The sequence below is a fragment of the Hippoglossus stenolepis genome, chromosome 9, assembly GCF_022539355.2.
Source record: "Hippoglossus stenolepis isolate QCI-W04-F060 chromosome 9, HSTE1.2, whole genome shotgun sequence".
In the NCBI taxonomy this organism is placed as follows: domain Eukaryota; kingdom Metazoa; phylum Chordata; class Actinopteri; order Pleuronectiformes; family Pleuronectidae; genus Hippoglossus; species Hippoglossus stenolepis.
The window spans coordinates 6,757,546-6,778,128 of record NC_061491.1 but is presented as its reverse complement, the minus strand read 5'-3'; the positions used below and the strand labels follow the sequence as shown (position 1 = coordinate 6,778,128).

The 20,583-nt window shown below is 39.1% G+C and overlaps 1 protein-coding gene across 6 annotated transcripts in view; it reads left to right on the top strand.

Moving 5' to 3' along the window:
• The first annotated feature begins 749 nt into the window (after positions 1-749).
• The window catches only part of arvcfb (ARVCF delta catenin family member b), a 236,519-nt gene continuing 216,685 nt past the window's right edge, over positions 750-20,583 (top strand). For all 6 annotated transcript variants that reach the window (XM_047341131.1, XM_047341128.1, XM_047341127.1 and 3 more), the window contains exon 1: positions 750-1,131. The gene's annotated coding sequence lies outside the window, so the exon portion shown is untranslated. The remainder of the gene's footprint in view (positions 1,132-20,583) is intronic.

The window sequence follows — 20,583 nt, the reverse complement described above, 5'->3', positions numbered from 1 at the left end:
ACAGAGAACACTTTAACTTCCGGTCGATTGTTTGCTTTCACAATAAAAGCGGCAATAAATAAACGTGTTTTTAAAAAGATATATATTTCAACCAACTCGCTGGTTGGTTGAGGCTAGATGATTATCTCAGATAATGATAATGTGATTGCATTAACTTACACTGTGGCTTTTACAAATAGTATGACTGCGGCCATGAGGTTGAAGCACCAGATTCAATGTTATATGTTTATCACAGTACTCATTCAGGGCCTAGATGACAACTGACGATCAAACAACTTGCTGACTGAGTAAGTCTGCACAGAGAGTTGAATTTAAGTTATTTGGTATTCCCGTGTAGACTGCTGGTGCTCGTGTTGCTACTGAAAAGTTTTACTTTGAAAAACCAGACGTTTCCTTTTATGTTTATGCTGACTTGACAATGCACCTTGCCGGTAAATTATTATAACAATAGATATGTTGAGAATAAACCGGTAAAAGGGACGGAAGACAGTCAAATTAAATAAATAAAATAAAATAATGTAACTTAGTCATGTGAATAACAATCATATCGCAGGTTTGTGGCATTTAATTAGCATTTATAGAATAATACTTATAATACAATCCAAGAATTAAATATTAACCACATCAGAACAAGACTAAAGTAATACTTTATTATATATACTAATAGTCCAGATAAACAAGCATATAATCCTGTACCGGTTTCTTCCGGTGCTGATGATGGGGCGGAGACGCTTGTGTGTGACGGACAGCATCCAGCAGCTCTGTGGCGGTGGATGAGAGAGATAAAGGCAGCTCTGCCCCTCACACAGCAGCAGTCACTAACTAGTAACCACCACTAACTAACCAACCACTGCAGCTCCCAGTGCACGTGGTAACTTTTTTGTTTTATTTCATTCAAATCACTTCAGGATACTTTGGGTTTTTTGCGCGTGGCGCGGACCGCAGGGAGCGCGAGCCCGAACAACTATCCAGTGTGAGCTCGTGGAACAGTCCAGTGTCCCTGCGGCAGCCAAGTTACGCACACACACACACACACAGTAACGTTGTACCGGACTACCGCTACACCGCCGCGCACTCACACCGGGGGAGAGTCCTCGTCTGCGGGAACAAGGATGAACCGGAGACACTGAGGTAAATATCACGGCAGCGCTTTGCTTTACAGAGGGAATCCATGCGGTGATTATCTACGCCAAGTTTTAGCCTGTGCCATCACAACTCAGGTGGAGGAGTGTGTGTGTGTGTGTGTGTGTGTGTGTGGGGGGGACAGTAATGTAATAGCCGAACAATAATGTAGCTTAATAATAATAAGAATGATGATAATAACAATAACAACACCAGTGGAGGAGCTGATGAATAAAGCGCGCTCTGTGCTCGCACCGGAGCGCGCAGGTGAAGCGTATTGATCAGGAGGTGTTGAAGCCTTTGATTCAAAGCACGTTGGTGGTTTTAAACGTGCCACAGAGATTAAGCGGGATACTTAGCATTTAGCACCAGCTACGTTTGTAAACCAGCACATATACGCGTGTTGTCGGAAGCGCTCATCGCCAACGGACGGTCAGAGGCGAGCGAGCCGCAACGATGTGTCAATCATCTCACGTTCCATTGTCTTTGCCCCGCCTGTTTGTGAGCGAGTTGCCATGGAGAGTCTTCCGGTGTCCCTGGCCTTATTTGGAGAATGGGGATGTCTGTGTTCCAGTGATTCTGGACTGATTGCTTGGGTTATCAGTGTTATTATTATACCCACAGCTTGGTTGAATTTCCTTTTGTGACGTGTTCTTTAAAACTTGGAAAAACGCTCAACACTGATTCAACTGTGTGGAAAGGTGCCCACCCCAAATGTCTAATTGGTCTGTGTCTGTGTTCCACGTCCCATGTGAGGAGCAGCCGCCAGAATGACTGAGTGCTTCAGAACAACAACCTGAGCTCAGGCCATTAAAGAGGCCTCAGATGAAGGTCTCACACCCAGCTGGCTCTGTAAAGGTCTCTGGACATGGCCGCACGCAATTAAAGCAATTAATTGCGAGCTTGTGCCAATAATTAGCATTTTCTTGGGACATGTATTTGAACGTGATCCATACAAAGCGACTGAAATCCCTCACTCACACACTTTTGCTTTTAGAGGCTTCTCGTTACAGTACATTTAATTTAGTTTATGTATCCACTGTGGCAAATGTACTTAGAGGAGGGAAGTGGCACATACTGGGGAATAACCCAACTGTGCAGTAAACAACTTCATTGACATTAATGAGACAATATATATAATTAACATTTTTATATTTAACAATAGTTTTTTTCTAAACCCGGTAACATGTCCTCTTGTGCCCTTTTTATTATAAAAAATTTTGAGAGAAATAAGCTGTCAGCACCATGACTGAGTATTTCCACCTTAACACTGCAGTAAACAAATGCCAGTCTGAAAAAACAAACAGATTCTGAGAGCCAGGGTTTGTGATGTCACAAACCTAAGAAACCAATCCCGTGGGTGGGGCTCAGGCGCTGGAAAAGGATCCTCAAATGCAGGTGAACTGTGAGGGTGGGGAGGCAGGAACAAGAGCGCAGCCGTATTAGCATATTCGTAAGTAGCATATTCACATGATGTTAAAACCCTGCTCGCGAGGCCCTGCAATGCAAAAATGTGTGTTTTTTACACGAAATTTATACATTAACATGATGTGTTGGCCAGTAGTGTAGTGTATCTGTGTGTACGTGCAAGCTGTTGTGTGGCATGTTGTGAAGTACGGAACAAAGCAGCTAAGCAAACCTAGAAAAAATGTTGCAGGTGCAGGAAAAGGCAAAGATCCACATAATTCACAGGGGGGCTATGTGGTAGTGAACGTTTATGCCAGGTGCTCAGGATTCTGTCGGCTGATTAAATGAGGGGACTCCATGATACACATATGCACGATATAATGTGGTTGTTTAATGAGGAAACAGTTCTGATGTAGAGATCTCAAGATATCTGCCAAGGATTTGCACTCAGGACCAGATACAAACCTGAGAGTTTCAATCCACATTACTTCATTGTTTTGTTAATTGCCTTAGGGTGCCTTAGAGCCAAATTACTTTCAGAAGCTGATGAGATGTTTAATGCATGTTTCAAGGTGTAACTGTAGCACATGCTGTACTGCTCAAAATGGACAAACGTATTTTAAATTCTGTCTTGCCCACAGCAGAATGAATACTTCACTCTAACTGCAGCTTTTATTTTGTTGTACAAGTTTGTAGGATCTTGCTCATCTGAAAGACCAGTCAAATCTGAACTGGTGTAATGTATTAATAATAATATGGTGTTGGCACATCCAGGTTGTGGCTCATTTGGAAAACAAAATATTTGCAACACAAACACAGTGCAGTCTCTGGACAATGTGCTGAAAAATACCCAGTAACGGGGTAAACAAGAACACGTTCGATTAATGCAAATGATAGAAAATACTACAAAAATAATTGTATTGGTTTCCTGCATAAGTTATCAGATACGCTAAAGTATGCTGACACAATACAGTAGATTATCTTTTTTGTGTCCTATAGATTCTGTTTCTCTTAAAAGAAAAAGCACAGTTCGATTGCACTGCCATTTAAAAAAAATCCTTGCATTTATAAATATTGCCTGCTTACTTATTACTTTACACTGTAAAACCTAACAGTACATCTTACTAAATGAAGTAAGTTACAATAACTCAATTCTCAAAAAAAGTTGAGGCCACTAATTATCAATAATTTAACATAACTCAAAAGTAAATTATTGAAGTAATAACTTAGTTATTTTGAGTGCGCTTAAATTCGTAGATCATTTTAAGTACTGGTGACATAATTCAATTTGTTTCATTGACTCGTTTTCTTTAAGTTGATTTTATACTATTACAAAAAATGCAATTCCCATGGGCTGCTATTTTCCTATGTCTTAGGATTTTAAATTGTATTTTTTTTTTTATAAATCATCATATTGTGGATAAGTATGCATCCAGATCATCTTTAATAATCCTCCAAAGTGGAACCTAAGTGAGGATGTTAATTACATTACGTACAAGCAGGTATTTTTAACAACTTGATTGACAGAAAATGAATTGCCAACTAATATGATACGTGATTCATCGTGTAGCATATGTACATTTGAAAGTATAAATGACAATTGTTTCATAAATTCAGCTTCTCAACTATGAGAATATATTGTTTTATTTTCCTTGTCTTATAAATCTTTTAATATTTTGGAGTGTTGAAGGATGGGGCGATTACATCACTGTGGGGTCAACTTCTGTTTGTGATTTCTAAACGATTTTCCAGCCCAAATCATTATCATATTTTATAGTCCGGACCATATTTCCTGCGTGTCACGGCTGCGGGTTCCTAGTATTTCCTCGAATAAAAGCACGGATCTATACGCAAGAAAACGTCAAGACTCTACGTTATGAGTCCGTGCATCTTCCGCTCCTGCAACAATAAAACCTTATTAAAATAAATGAATCGATTCAGTCAACAGAAACGCGAGAGTGCTTTTACTCTGAAGCGGGCACAGGAAAAAGTGAGTGCTTTAACCTGATGACCTGGCGCTGAGGTAAAGCGGATCTACGGCCAATTTACACCAGTAACGCAGACAGCGAGGCCCGGGGGTAAACTGTGTCAGATATTTAGAAAAGCTATTTGAGCTTTTACAGACTCATTCAACTTTCTGCGTCAACTTCACGTAAGTCTGCTCACAACCGGTAACCGTTCACCTGCTGTCGCACACGGTACCGAGGGGGACGGAGGGCGGAACCGGTTCGAACCGGTCAGCACCAGGTTTGCACTCGGCACCGGAGTGATGGAAAAGATCGGCGCGAAGAGTTTTTTGCTGGACAAACTTCACTGCTGACCGAGAACCCCGCGACGATACTTCTTCCACGCAAGGTAACGTTGTTCCTTTATTGCTTGGTTTTTTAAATATACAAGAACAATGTCTGACCGCTGAAACTTGCTAATGAGTTCGGTAAACGGCGCTAGCTTGAAGCGCGGCCAATTCCCGCTTCTGAAAAACGTTCAAAAGTTAACGGTCAAACGTCGTGTAGCTAAAGTTGGCAGTTGTTGAGTTAACATTAGTAAGTTTGTGAAAGTCAGTCAAGCTCCAGTTATAGTTCGCTAAGTTCGGTAACGTTAAGGTAATAACTGTTCAACTATTTTAAAAGCACAGAATGAGAAAGAGAATGGCGGTGGAAACATGTTAGCTTGGCATGGTGCTTTCAGGCTCCACCCTGTTAACGGTCATTGTGGAAAAGTGGCAGGTGCGTGAAGGCTACAACCAAAATCAAAGTTTCTGCCGAGACTTAGAGTTCTACTGTCTAAAGGTCAGTTGTTTTAAGGAGAGCAAACCATGTGGAAATGTAAATTGTGTGATTTTTCTACTGCCCTACAAATACAGTTATTGAGACATTACAGACTGTATCATGGCCAGTATTCCACAATTTCACCTTTACCGTGCCTGTATAACAACTGTTTGTGTACATTTAGTACTTTTAATTCACTAAAGGTACATTTGTCAAGAACACATTCAGAGAAAAAAGTGGTAGGTGAAGACGGTATTCAGAGGGCATTTCATTGCCCTGTGTGTGATTTTAAGCAACCATTTGTTGAGAGGGACATGTTTATACACCTAAGGGGGCATTTAAGACGGAAAGAAATAGTGCCATGTCCTTTCAGGGCCTGCAAGTTTAAAACAAATGTTTACTCCACATATAATGCCCACAAATGCAGAGAACACCAACATGTGTCAGACTACAATGTAGAAGTTGTGGTGGAAACTGTTTCAAATGTTTGTCAGTATAGTGACATTGAACAGGATCCAGTTCAGTTTTCAGATGAAAATGAAACTGCCACTGTGTCAGACAGAAGCAATGAAGGGTTAGCAGAGCAGTTACAGTACAACCTGGCTGCCTTCTTCTTGAAAATGCAAACCATTCTCCATGTATCACAGAGGGCAACACAGGAAATCATTGAGCATATGGATCAGTTGTTTTCACTTTCAGAACCTGTTATCAGAAAATCGGTAACAAAGATATTAGAAAAACATAACTGCCCTGTTACTGACACACTTGTAAATGACATTGTGCAGGCAGTTTCAGATAGTAATGTTTTGCACAAATCAGTTACATCTGAAGGACCACTGTCCACAGCCAAGAGACGAAAATCATATTATGAGGAGAAGTTTCCATTTGTTAAGCCTGTAGAGTACCTTATTGAGTCGTCCCAGCATACCTTTATGTATGTGCCCATTCTCACATCTTTGCAGCAGTTGTTGAAAAACAGATGTACTTGAGAAAGTCAAAGAAACTACTGCACAGTTGCCTGGGCATTATTCATCATACTGTGATGGCTCATACTACAAGGAAAATCTGCTTCTTTCTGATGAGGGTCAGAAATTATCAATAATTCTCTATGTTGATGATTTTGAAATTGCAAACCCTCTAGGAACATCAAAAAAAATACACAAAGTCTGTGCAGTTTATTGGACATTAGCTAACCTGCCAGTAAAGTACCGCTCAGCCCTCCACACTACTCAACTGGCTCTATTGTGCAATTCAAATGATGTAAGGAAGTTTGATATGTATGCAAAACATTTGCACCCTCTTGAGTGACCTAAAAACTCTTGAAGAAGCTGGTGTCTACATTGAAACATTTGGTGACTGCCTCAAAGGCACAGTCTACTCTGTTGTGGCTGATAACCTTGCTGCCCATGGGCTAGCTGGTTTCAGTGAGTGTTTCAGGTCTACATATTTCTGCAGGTTTTGTCTTGCCACCCAGACAGAATTGCAAATGTCAGATGCAGTCTCTGGTAGTTTTGAGATGAGAACCAAAGATCTGCATGATAACCATGTTCAAGAAATACAGAACAATGACAATGGAGACAGTTGCGGTGTAAAACGCAGTTGTGTTCTCTCTGACCATCTCTCTTATTTCCATCCTGTCACTGGATTTCCACCTGACATCCTACATGACCTGTTTGAGGGTGTGGTTCCTGTGGAGTTGGCACATTGTTTGAAAGGTTTGATCACAAAAAAATACTTCACTTTGGAAGAGTTGAATAGGGCAATACTGTCCTTTCCCTTCCAACATTCTGACAAGGTTGACCGCCCTCACCCGATTCCTCAAAATTTTGCTAAGAGAGGAACAGTTGGGGGGAATGGGCATGAGAATCACACTCTGATTCGATTGCTTCCTATTCTCATTGGCTCCAGAGTCCCAGAAGGGGACAAATTCTGGGAAGTGCTAATGGACTTAAAAGATATTGTTGAGCTTGCTATGTCTCATAATTTCAGTGATGATACTATTCAGTACTTGGCGTGTAAGATTTCAGATCACAGGCAGCTGCTTCAGGAAGTCCTTCCTAGCTTACGATTACGCCCAAAGCATCATTACATAGAGCATTATCCTCATCTCATTAAGTGCTTTGGTCCTCTGGTGCATCTCTGACAATGAGATTTGAGGGGAAGCACAAAGGTTTCTCAAGAAGAAAGTTATTCATGACACTCATAACTACAAAAATGTGTTGAAAACTTTGGCAGAGAGACACCAAAACATGATGGCATTCTATTTGGCATCTCCAAGGTTTTTCAAGCCACAAGTACAAACTTCAAAAGTGGAGTCTATCTATGTTGAGTCACTGCCTACTGATACACATGCATTAATATCGAGCATCACAGACAGCAGCAGTGTATACGGCACAAAACAGGTAACCATTGAAGGCACAACTTTTGTGGCGAGCATGTTTGTTTGCACTGGGACACATGCCGCATTGCCTGAGTTTAAAGAGATCAGAAACATATTACTAATCAGAAATAACATCTTCTTTCTTCTGAAAGACTATGAGACCTGGTATATTGAACATTTACGGTCCTATGAGCTAACAGATCATAAAAGCATGGAGGGCCATACAGTGAAATCTGTGTGTCAGCTAACTGATCAAATGCCACAGGTTGCCTACAAAGTTTCAGGCAAGCTTATTCTGACAACTAAACATTTCATTCCAGTGTCTGAGTAAAGGAGCAGCACAACGGCAAGCAGCCTTCCTCAGCCATTTTTCCGGTAAGGTACTATGTGTTGGAGTATATCATTACTGTATAATGGTTAGTTATATTTGTGAATAAGTTGAATAATTAGCTTAAGATTGCATTGTTCCAATTATACCATGCTCTGTTGTAAAATATTTAACCAGTCCATTTTCAATATTTTGGGAAAGTTAAATTGAAGAGCAGCAGAAAAGTGAGCAGCTAATGTACAGATTCTTGTGGGTGGTCTATTCAGCTAGTAAAAAACAGAGAGCCAGGTACAAGTAACTATTTGTGTTTTGTGTTACAGGTCTTCCTAATACAGCGTAAATGGATCCGAATGCTGTCCTAAAACTAAGGGTCATCCTAGATGATATCAACGCTGAAAGGCTTATTTTGCCCTCTCGTCCTGAGACTGTAAATGCCCTCATATTGGAGGTGAAAAACAAGTTGAACTTGGCCTATGACTTTCGCCTTCAGTTCCAAGACCCAGAGTTTGACAATGCTCTCTGTAATTTAGTTAAAATAGAGGACCTTCCATCCAAGGCAACCATTAAGATAGTTAGATTTGTTGATTTAGATATTAGTTCAACCAGCACAGATGACACAGTGTTCCTGTCTGATAACACAGATTCACCAGAGCGTCTTTGTCGATGGCCAGAGATATTTGTTGTTCCAACATTCTCATATGAGGTGGAGTATGCTCTAAGAGAGGGCAACTCTGCATATGTGCAGGAGGGAAAAACTCTCAGGTTGATCAGGATCAAAAACACATATTAGATGTAATGGCTGCTGAAATATATAAACATAAAGCATATCCTAGTACCAAAGAGATAGTCAAGGCTGCTGAGGCTCTGGTGAGCAAACACCCCTGTCTGAAAGAAAATGGTTCCAAAACGGGGTACGAGGGTTGGAAGAACAGTTTGCGCTTCAAAATGGGCAACTACAGGACAAAACTGAGCAGGGCTGGCATAAAGGAAGTGGCTATGAATGCAGGAAAGCGCAGCAGGTCTAATCTAGAGGGTGCAGCATCCAGGGCCAACATCAAAAGACCCAGAAGAGGGGAAGTCAACTTCCTTCCTAATTATCCACTGGGAGAAACTAAGGACACATTGGAGACCATGAGGCTTGAGATGGTGGAGCAGTTCAAGAGGACATCGATTGAAAGAGACACGGTTCTCATCCACCAACTCATGCAGCGTACCTTTGCACTAAGGCGCGAAGAAATTGTGAATTCAGGTCCTCCCATTGCTGAACTAAAAGACAGATGGCCTGGACTCTTTTCTGAAGCCCAAGTGAGTAAACAATTAAAAAAAGAGCAATTAATTGACAAAACACTACTTGATCTGGAAAAATGAGCTTGAGTTGTTTAATATAATATGTCTATTTGTCTGTCCTATGCTGTTGTTTTCCATGCAGCTCTACACTGAATTCCACAGGATCACCAATCAAAATCTGCCACATTCCTTCTATGCTGCCCTTGACAAGTACACACCACTGCTGCTAAAGCTCTACAAAAGAAGAAGACTGGAAGTTTTGCCGAGAAGATGGAAGAGGTTATAATGGCATATAATGTTCAGGTAAAATATTTTTGTATTACATAATGTTGAATGTGAACAGGATGCCCCAACATCCATCTATGCATAACCTGTGTATGTTTGTTCAACAGGACAAGAACAACATCACTGCAGCTCGAACGACAGCCCTGGCCGGCCTACCACTCTACTTAAAGGAGGATTCATCAGAGGTCTTCAAAACTTGCAAGGTATGTTTGAATTCTTTTCCATTTCCACAGCTTTTTCACCAAAACCTCATTATCTACTCACCACTATGCCGATGGAGGGGTGGTGAAGTGTTTAGTCCGGAAAACACTTTAGGAGTTTCAGGGGAAACAGTGTTGCAGCTAAATCCAACACAATTGAAGTAACTGGTGATCAGTTCTTCAAATGTAAAAAAAAACCTTAACATGCCTCCATACTATGCGTGTGGTGTCATCCAAGTGTCCATAAGCCCGTACATTCAAATTTGATTTGAAACGGCTTCATTTAAACCATGTTTTTAGCCTAAATGTCCATGATATCCTCTTTTGGAGCCGTGTTCACGTTTGCAAGCAAACACTGCACACAAGCTAACAGCCAAAGGGTATGCACGGGGTGCGCGTTAGCATCACTACCTCCAGAAAACAAGGTGTAAATGACGCCGTCTCGACTTGAATTTGAATGTCCGGGCTTACGGACACTTGGATGACCCCACAGGAGCATTATGGAGGCATTTCAGTTTTTTTTCTGTTTGAGTTACTTCAATTGTGTTGGAATTGGCTGCAACGCTGTTTACCCCTAAAACACAAGGTTTGTTTTGGACTCAAAACTTCACCCACCCCGCCATCAGCATAGTGGTGAGTAGATAATGAGTGAATTTTAACTTAATAATATTTTAATATCTTCATCTATTTCCAAAGATTTTTTTGTATTTGTTCAGTCATAACATATGCCCTAGCCAGGCAGTGCAGTATGCAGGAGGAATGATTACATACACCAACTTTTAAAAAGAACATAATATGTGAGTCATTTTTTGATAGCTATCATTCAGGGGTTGGGTTCAGGTAACAGAAATCTTAAAAAATTTGCTTAAAAATCACATGTCATCAAGTACAGAAACTAATTTAACAGATTATCTGCTCCCAAGTTTGGGATACAAATTTGTAAAATAAGATTTGGCTCCTTACTCATCCCTTCTCATCTCTGTGGATGGTGTATTTTTGTGCTTCTCTAATTCACAAATGTCAAAGTGGTTACGTCTTGAAACTTTATCTGTAACTAATGACTTAATCAGCTATTTTGAGCAAAATATAAGCAACAAATTCATACCCAATCCAGAACTCTGCCCTCACTATATATACAACTCAAAGGTAATGATCCACCTAAAAAATCTTGCACTCATGGAAGGTATTGGTGCACCACATAGAAGAACTAATGAATTAACCTTTTTCACAGCAATCATATTATATGGTTTGTAAAAGTACACTCAACCACACTGGACATGTATTCCCTTTTCAGGATGAGTTGGAGGCAACCCAGGAGGGAGCAGTGGCTCTGGTGGCAGTGGTGGATGAAGCGGAGGTGCCTGCAGGAGTTCCCTTTGAAACTCACCATGTGTCAATCGTCCGAAGATCAGGTTGTAATGTCTCACAGATCTTGGACTGATTCACTGGTAATTTTGTTTGGACTGATCTATGCTCTACATTTGAGCTACCCTGAGAAGCTGAGTGGCTTCTTTGAGTTCATCCAGGTTGTCCTGCTAAATCTTGATGATGGGAGAAAGCAGCTCAAACCTAAGTTACAGTCCTTGAGAAATGAGCTGGAGTAGGTTGTCAGTAGCTTTTAATGTTGAATGTCAGCATTGTTTTTGCTTGCATGCCAAATACTGGTAGCTAATGACATGTATATACAGTAAACTATGGCACCTCTGATTTGTGTGTTAAAATAGGTCATATTCTTGGATTGCTTCTGTGGTGTTCTCACTTCTCTTTACCACATGGAAATATGTTGAATTTTTATTTATATGCTTTTTATATGAGCCTCATTTTCATTGTTAATTCCAGCATATAAATGTTAATGTATACGACATTTAATTCAACAGCTTCATTGTAAAACAATATTGGCACGGAATCCAAGGGAATCCAAATGTTGACGTTAAAAATGTTTTCTTTTGTCAGCTACTGACACTTTGGGTGAACTATACCTTTAAACTGTTAACTTAAAATATGCCCTGCTTTATGTTATACAGTTGATCGTTATGGGCATAAGAATGTGCTTAGTCTGCTGTAGCCTTTAAGATTGCATATGTGAAAAATCTGAGAGATATTTCTTTGAATTTCAGCAGCTGGTTGCATTGAGATGTGAACAACAAAATAAATTGCTCAAGCTGAGTCATGTGGGTGTTTTTATTTTGAGTTAATAGAGCTTAACAGGTTTAAGGCAATCAGTTTCATCAAATGAACTGAGTAGCCATAATAAAGTTTTAAGTTATCACAACTACAATGTAATACTTTTCTTAAATGGAAGACAACTAAGTCAATTTAACTTAAGTGGTAACATTTGTATAAAGAAGGTTCATTTAAGTTAGTCTTACTTAATTCACTAACATTCTGTCAACACATTGTAAATAAGTTTGGGTAAATACTGCATATGACTATAGAATACTAAATAGACTTAAGTTCAGGTAACTTATAGGGATTGGCAATATTAACTTTATTTACCCAAGTTGCCTCATCAATAAATATTTGAGTTACTTTTGCTTAAATCAAATAATTTGTAGATTTTAAATTGTTTGAGTTAATAAACTTAAATGGTACAAGGCAATCAGTTTCAGCAAACAGTTTGAGTTGACCTAACTTGTCAGGTTTTACAGTGTACTGATGTCTACTTTTTGACTTTGCGTTATGTTGCTGTAATACAGCAAATGTCCCTGTTGTGGGACTAATGAAGGATTTTCTTATCCTTTTCTTGTCTTATCATAATCATCAGTGAACAGGCAAATTAATGATAAAAAAAGTTTATTCTGGAGGATTTGAGGTGTATTTATTTACAGGTTGAAGTAGACAAAACCACCTGCAGTTTTGACCCTGGCTTTAAAATAGAACAAACTCTTGTAGCACCACCTGAAGATCTTAAAGTTTAAAATGAAATTTAGCTAATGGACTTGACAAGATCTGAGGTCAGCTTGAGTCTCAGGAGCAGTTCATGCTCCGATGCACTAATTTATTAGGAAGTACGATGTCTGAAGAAGACATATTCCTCATCGTCTGCCCTGCAGCACGTTGGCTATTTGGATATATAAACGGAGAGGGTGGATACTGTCAGATCGTGTACAAGTCCCTGGTTTGAACATCATCTCTTCACTGCATCCATGGACATGGTACACAGCTTATTCAGGATTGTCTGCGGATACTGGTCCTGCTCACTTGTGTGAAATTTCCCTGATTGAGTCAGAGGGACATGCAAGACAGAAACTTCAAGAGAAGGTGGTTAAATGTGATGAGGGTTAAAAAGCTCTGCATTTTTCCCAGTTGCGTGTGTTTGAAGGCTGATATCTACTGTATATGTCTGTGTCTAAACAGAAATTGCCTGAAGCTTATTATTGTTTACGTCAGAAGTCTTCATGGTACTTGAAAAAGTACTGTGGTAAACAAGAGGAAAAATGTCTTCATGGATTAATTGGGTTTGCAATACTCTGCAATATTAGTTGCAATTATTGCAACAGGCTGTTTAAAGGCAGAAACTTCCAGGGATTTAATATTTAATTTTTCCCACATTATTTTAGTCTGTAGATCATAAAATGCAATACATGTGTCTCTGAACATTAGAGGTGGATGATGCTTCAGAGAGATTTGATCTAGCTGTTAATTTACATTTTATTTAGAAACAGAATGTTTGAGACAGAGTGAATATGTAGCTCAGTGATGTGGAGTCTCAAGTAATTTGGTGGTTTCCTCAGATTTATTACCTCGCCCACGGAATTATTCCTCTTGCAGTACACGGAAACAGGGTTATGGGGCTTAAACTTTAAAATTGGCCGACAACAAAAAGTTGTGATTTTGATTGAAAACTTACATGGAAAGTAGAAAAATCGTGATTCAGTTGGCGTTCTCCACAGTAGACCATCACAGTGGGAAGAGCACAGATGTAACAAGTTCCAGTAAAAGTACAGGGAGAGTTAAATTATTTTCATATTATTAACACCTGTCCTTTTCCTGTAATCACATGTCTAAATGTGTGCTGTGAAAAAGGCCTTTGTTTGTAGGTTTTTCCAATTAATATTCATGGTGGCTACACACACATACACACACGTGTTAACACTTATCCTAGCTGATTAGACCTCTGCTCAGGGTGAAGTTGGGGAGTAGCTCTGTTGGAGTTACACTTTGTCACCAAACCGCACAAACCAGTAACAATTAACAAAAAAAAACACTTAGCAGCAAAAACTAACCAGAGGGTCAGAGCAATTGGAATCAGCACAGTGTGAGAGATCTAATCAGCAGCGTGGTAAGAGAAAAAACCTGTGGGACGATCAGTATTTCACACAGTCGCTTGATAGAAAGTACACTTTATAGATTTTTAAGCAGTTTAGTTTGTCAGTTATGACCCTGTACCCCCTCTTTCTACTGTATAGAGGATAGTAGAGGTATTATGTACAAATTGTGTAATGTGTTTGTCAGGTCAGGTAGGTTGTGCGTTCACATGGCTTCTCAAGTCAGAATAGCTTAGGAAGTCGGCAAATATTCTGGAACGTGAGTTGCTGACGTCATCACTTATAAACCAATGAACATCATTTTTCAGTCAGCTTTAATTAGCAGCTTTTAATGTGAACTTGTCAAATGTTACACTCGCCTAGCTTTGTCTTTGCTCTTCGGTATCATGTCAATGTTAGAAAGAGGTCAAGCTGTTGTTTATACGCTGTAAACATACACATTTTGTCTACATGTGTACTTGTCCATGTGTTTTTTTTCCTACATTGCTACTTTAAAGTACATGAATACACCAAAGTCGGAACAACTATTTCACAACTCGGGAAATAGGACCCTCCGAGGAGCGCATGAATGCACAAAGAGTGCAACACGATCTTTGGTGCTTAATGCAAAGTTGAAGTCATGTTCAAAATGTATGCTGTCACTGAGTCAAAATGAAATGCCCATTTATTATTACAAGTGACAGAGGTTTTCACGTACTCTTGCAGAGACTGTAATGGTTGCGATTCAGTCCCTCTGCTGTGATGGATCATGCAGGAGCTGTGTTTTGTGGCTGTTGTGAGCTGACTGAAGCGCTCTCTAATAGCGAGTGGTCAGAGTAAAGCCAGTCTGGACCTAAAGTGAATGGTCCTTTGTGGGACAGACACCTGCAGAGCTCTGCCTCCTGCTCCTGAAGTGATTAACATGCACCTCCAACCTCCCCGGCCTTCCCACTGCCCACTCCCTCCCTGCACACCCATCCTGGCACTGCTCTGTTGTCTTGGCACCTGTTCTACATGGCCCATCCTGCAAAGGCTATAACTCTTGTCTTTGTCTGGGCTGTGATAACACAGCGTGACTACAGAATTGTGTTCGGATTACCAATCGCCTCTGTCGATGGGTTAAAATCGTCAGGTTTGTGTGAGGTAGATGGTGTGGCTCTGTTTGAGCAGGGGATTTTACATCATGAATGCTGTGACTCTCAATCATACGTCCATATTAAGTTCATCATAGTGGGGCTTTAATATTCTGATAAAGAGCATGAACTTTGTTTTTATCAGGATTCAGTTTCAGTCAATATTTTTAAGACCATCCTGCACAGCGTTAAAAGAACACTTGAAGTCAGCAACATAATACAAAACTGTGTGATCCTCTTACATATACAGCCTGTCAATGATGAGACAGTATTGATATGAATAGTGAAAACTGAACCTAAAATTGTAAACACTTTTGGTTATTGATACAATCTTAGAATCCCGTCTTGCTTAATTTAACAGATCATTTTCTCACCGATTAGTAGTTCTTGAACAAATTACATTTATTGATAGTAGATCCAATATTGCTCAGCCTCTGCAGGAGAAGACGGTGGTTTATGGTATTAGATGTAGATAAGTCAACACAAAGTGCTGCACAGTGTTTTTTTTTATCTAAAGCTGATACAGGATTTTTAGTATCAGCAGGTGTGGTGCTGTGCCCCAACCTCAAACCACTGAAATGATGTAAGATGGAGGCTCTGCACAGAAATACCTGCAGTTTATCATTAAAAGGGCCTTTGCATCAGACAGTGATTCAATAAAATTCAGTGACACTGACAACATAAGACTTACCATTTTCTTTTCGTTTATTAGTGTTTATATTTTCTAAGATATAATTTAGCATCTCCAACACGGTGACATTACTTTCATGTTACCCAATGACAACCAGGTTTGTGTATTTATCAGTCTGCATTTGCCTGTTCTTGTTCTCTGTTTTATTGTTTTAACCAAGACAACATATGTCCTCAAACTTTTCAAGATAATTAGCTTATTCACTGTACATATTCTAACTAAAACCATGACCTTCCTCTAATTCTAATCTTTTCTGCCTAAACCTAACCACAGCTTCACCACAACATGATCACATCATGATTGGGTCTGTTATTTATTTTTCAACCATGATATTTAACAGTTTATTTTCCTGAAGAAGATTACGTCCCAGTTAAGTGAAAGGTTTGTCAGTTGTAACTGAGCGGAATGAAGAATGAATGGCTCTACCTACTTGACCTCCATAACTCCACCTTTATCATCCAACCATAGCTTTCACATCACATTATTATTTTGATTTGGTCAATACAAACCAATTTATAATTAAAAAACGCACGATTATGAAGAGCTATATTATAATTCTTCAGTTTTCCCCCATCACAACCTTTTCTTTTAATCCCAGCAGAGGTATTTTCAGTCAACAGAGATATCATTATGAGTCATATTATCCGCAGGTTATTTTTTTTAGTCTGATGCTGTACTTTGTCCTTAAATGCTGGGGTCAGCGCAGGTAGCTCAGTGCTGCCAGACACGATGACCCATGTGTCAAAATTGGTTTTAAATCAGATTTCCGTGGCATCATCTCTCCACCCAATTGTTGGGCCCTCGGTTGTCATTGTTATTAGAACATCAGCCGGCCTGTGCTCTGTAACATGTTGACTCACTGATAATCCACTCCCCTGTCTCACGCCGTCACTGTGTCGTGGACTCTGCATTATCATAGAGCTCTGATTGAAATCCTTCCTTCCCAAACCTGTCTACCTCCTTTATTCCAACCTCTCCTCCTCTGTCAGTGGATTAACATGGCCTTACATCTTTATTTTCCCTCTACACACACACCCCCATAAATATGAAGGACAAAAAAATAACATAAATATTAATACATTTGTATATGCAGATGTAAATAATCAAATACACAGATGGATTTTTATGTAATTCTATATTTATTTATTTACAGATTTTTTTATTCATCCATTACTACATTTAGTCATTTATTTATTTCTGTGTTTCTATATTTATAAATTTATTTATTTCTACATTTATTTATGTACTTATTTTATCCATCATAAATGTAGACATGCATAAATAGTTAAATACATATAGGCAGAAATAAATAAATAAATAATGTAAACATTTATAAATAGCCTTTTTTCTCGCAAACTGTATTTATTTACTTATTTATTTATTTATACTTAGGTCATTTCTTGTCCTCATTCATGGTGACTTGCGATGGTGACCAAACAGAACTTGTATGTGTCTGTTTATCTTTACTCTGTGCCCCCTCCTCCCTGACCCACTCCCAGACTTGAGTGGAGGAGGATTAACTCCACCCTCCACATTCTGGCCTGCCTTGATTATGTCCAGGGATAAGAGCTGCTTAATTGTAATCACTGGAGCCGCCCTGGGCAGTGTAAACACAGGAGGCTACGGACCAGCTCACTCCACACACTGAAGCTCAGTTCACAGCAGAACGTGGTGAAGCAACATTAACACACCTCCTTAATATATTCCAACAGGACCACGTCTTCTCACTAATTGACTGTCTCTGCAGAGGAGAGAAAAACAATAAAGAAAAACAATGGTGTTTGATGTGTTTATTCATTTAGGTACAACAATGTCAGTGTGACAAAGAGTCACAATTCATACGTGTATTTAGTAAATAAAACCAAAGTTAGACGACACATTAACTCCAAATATAAAAGCAATTATTATTGTGTTTTACAAAGGTAACTTTATAGCAACTTAATAAACTGAACAAACATCATGTCATTGGTGATGAGTAAGACTTCATTTTAGATTTAATATTTATAATTTTGTAAAACCTCTATAATCACAGAGAAATTCTCCTAAACCTGCAGAATTGTTTATTATGTGTCTTGTGATAACACTTCTTAGTATTTTATCTTAATAAAAACAAAGATTTTCGAAGAACGCAAATTTTACTTAAACTAAAGCTAACTTTAATTTTACAAAGAAAGATCACTGTTCACATTTACCTGTTTCCAAGTACGACTTTCTTCACATGCCTACATTTATACACAACAGTGCAACCACAGTCTATGCAGCAGTTGATGGTTCAATGCCTTGCCCATGAGCACCTCAGCAGGAGCTGTAGTAAGCTCAAATCATCTAGATTTACTGGAATCTACTGTACCAATTTCCCCTTTGATACCCTAATAATCAAAGCAATACACATTTACATATAACGTAGACACAAATTTTGAAAATGATAATTTGCCCGCAGCCTTTCTCATTGATAATTTGTAGCCTTCCTATTTGATGTTTGCGATGGAGCTTGAAAGTGTGAAATGAAGTTGCCACATCATTAGATGGTTCTGGGGGGGGGGTGGTCGCCAAACTGTCGGACATGACACAGAGGCATAAAGCCCATCATTTCAGGTGTTGAATTCCTTATTCCATATTAGAAGTATTATTGAATCACTCTATCAATAATGAGAGTGGTCTCTTGGTTGGTGTTGGACTTTGCCAAAGCTCTTTGGGATTTTCATGGTTAAAAACTCTAACTACTGTAAAGAGCTTTGAATGGTCATCAAGACTAGAAAAGCGCTATGTACATGTACACAGACAACTTACCATTTTACCATTTAACTTCAGCTAAGGGGTGTAAAGTGTCAGTTTAGGCATCTCTGTATTTTTTTCTCCTGTTGCCTGCATTGGACTAGATTAGCAGCAAAAACAAATCATGGGTTGGTCTGTATGAGATGCAGTGTGGGAAAAACCCTGTCCTATTGAACTTTCCACTGAGCGAAGGCCCAACCCTCTGGAGAGTACAGCTTTAATGTCTGTCCCACTGACAAGGACATCTTTATGCCAAAAACGCCTCCCAATGAAGATTTTTAGCTGAACAAGTGAATTAAGGAAAGTCTCGTGTTGAAGGGGCTCTAGCGGAACAGGTGGCCATCTGGTACTTGAGTCATGTCAGAGCGGAGGTCAAATCTCAGGCGACCTGTCGTTGGTGCAACGACAACATCAGAGCCAATTACTGCCCTCACACAATCCCCCTCGAAAACACTTTGTCCCCTTTTCCACGACAGTCACTGGATGTTAATAGTGGGAAGAGGTTACAATGGCTAGAATATGATATGTATTGATTATGTTTTTGTTATCTCCCCCTCAATGTACAGTAATGAGTTTAAGTTCAACATTTTGGGAAAAACATTTATTTGCTTTATTGCTGACAACTAGAAGAGAAGATTGGCACTAATCCCATGTCCGCAGTCTACATGAGAATATTATCTTAGCATGAATTAGATCAGTTATACTGGCTCTGATGTTTAAAATAATAATACTGTACCTACAAAGGTCACAAATTATTAGGTTATCTCTTGTTTGCTAATAGCCTACCATAGGTTTTCATAATAACAAACAAAGTTGTGGTTTTACACATAGACTGATGGACGACACGATTGGGCCCCAAATGTGAAAACAAAATGTCTCAAACCCAATTAAAAATCAAAATACATGTCAAATACGTTTTCTCAAAGATGCGCTGCCATTTTAGGAAGTTCTCATCTCACTGATGTTTGTTCAAGTGTAAATGTTTCTGGTAAAGTTTGGTTTTAATTAGTTATTTGACGCAATGAAAACAGGATGAACAGTCATGATTGAAAGGATATTTAGGCTTCATTTCTGGACAATGAGAGGAAGTGGAGATGTATCGTCCTCATGTCTTACGGTTTTATAGTGTTAACATCTTGGAGTCAACAAATTTGTACACTTTAGATCAAACTAATTAGATATAATGTACCTTGTTAATTACATTTGGACAGAACTGTTTCTTCTCTTTTTCGTCATACAAGTAAAATCCCATAAAGTAATTTGTAAGAAGTCTTTTCATTCTAGTTTACACAAGAAATGGAAGACCACACAACTTTCACCACTAGTAACATTAATCTGAGCTTTAAAGATAAACATTATGAATATGGTCAGCTGAAAACATACAGGCACACAGCCCACTGACAACATGGGATTCCTGTAACTAGATTTGAAAGGACTCACAGAGAAGCAGTCGGAAGCACTTTTAGTTTAGAGTAAATCCTGAGGGGTGTAAATGTATGCAGATATGCAGAAACCTCATTAGAGATTTAGATGTAGTCCTTTGCTCTGACTGCAGCGATGTTTGCTCTCCTGCTGTGCTGCTTAACTGCTCGGTTTTCCTGAGCATTCACACGACATGTAATTGTGCTGTGGAAGGTACGAGAATATACACATTCATTTTGAGGGATGTAATTGAAAATCATAGCAAGATTACGATACCGATTTAACAAAGTAATGAGTTTTAACGAAGCTTCAACAAAGTTATTGTTCACGTTCAGAATTTCCTTTTCAAATGATTAATGAGTTAAGTCTTACTTGTAATGAGCTACATAGACATCCATTTATTAGATACCCTTGTTTTCTCACTGATCACCAGAATGTTCACTCAATGACAGGTTCTTTTGATTTAGGTTCATCACATTAATTTTCATACATACACAGTAAAATATATATATAATTTTACATTCTTTTCTAAGGATAG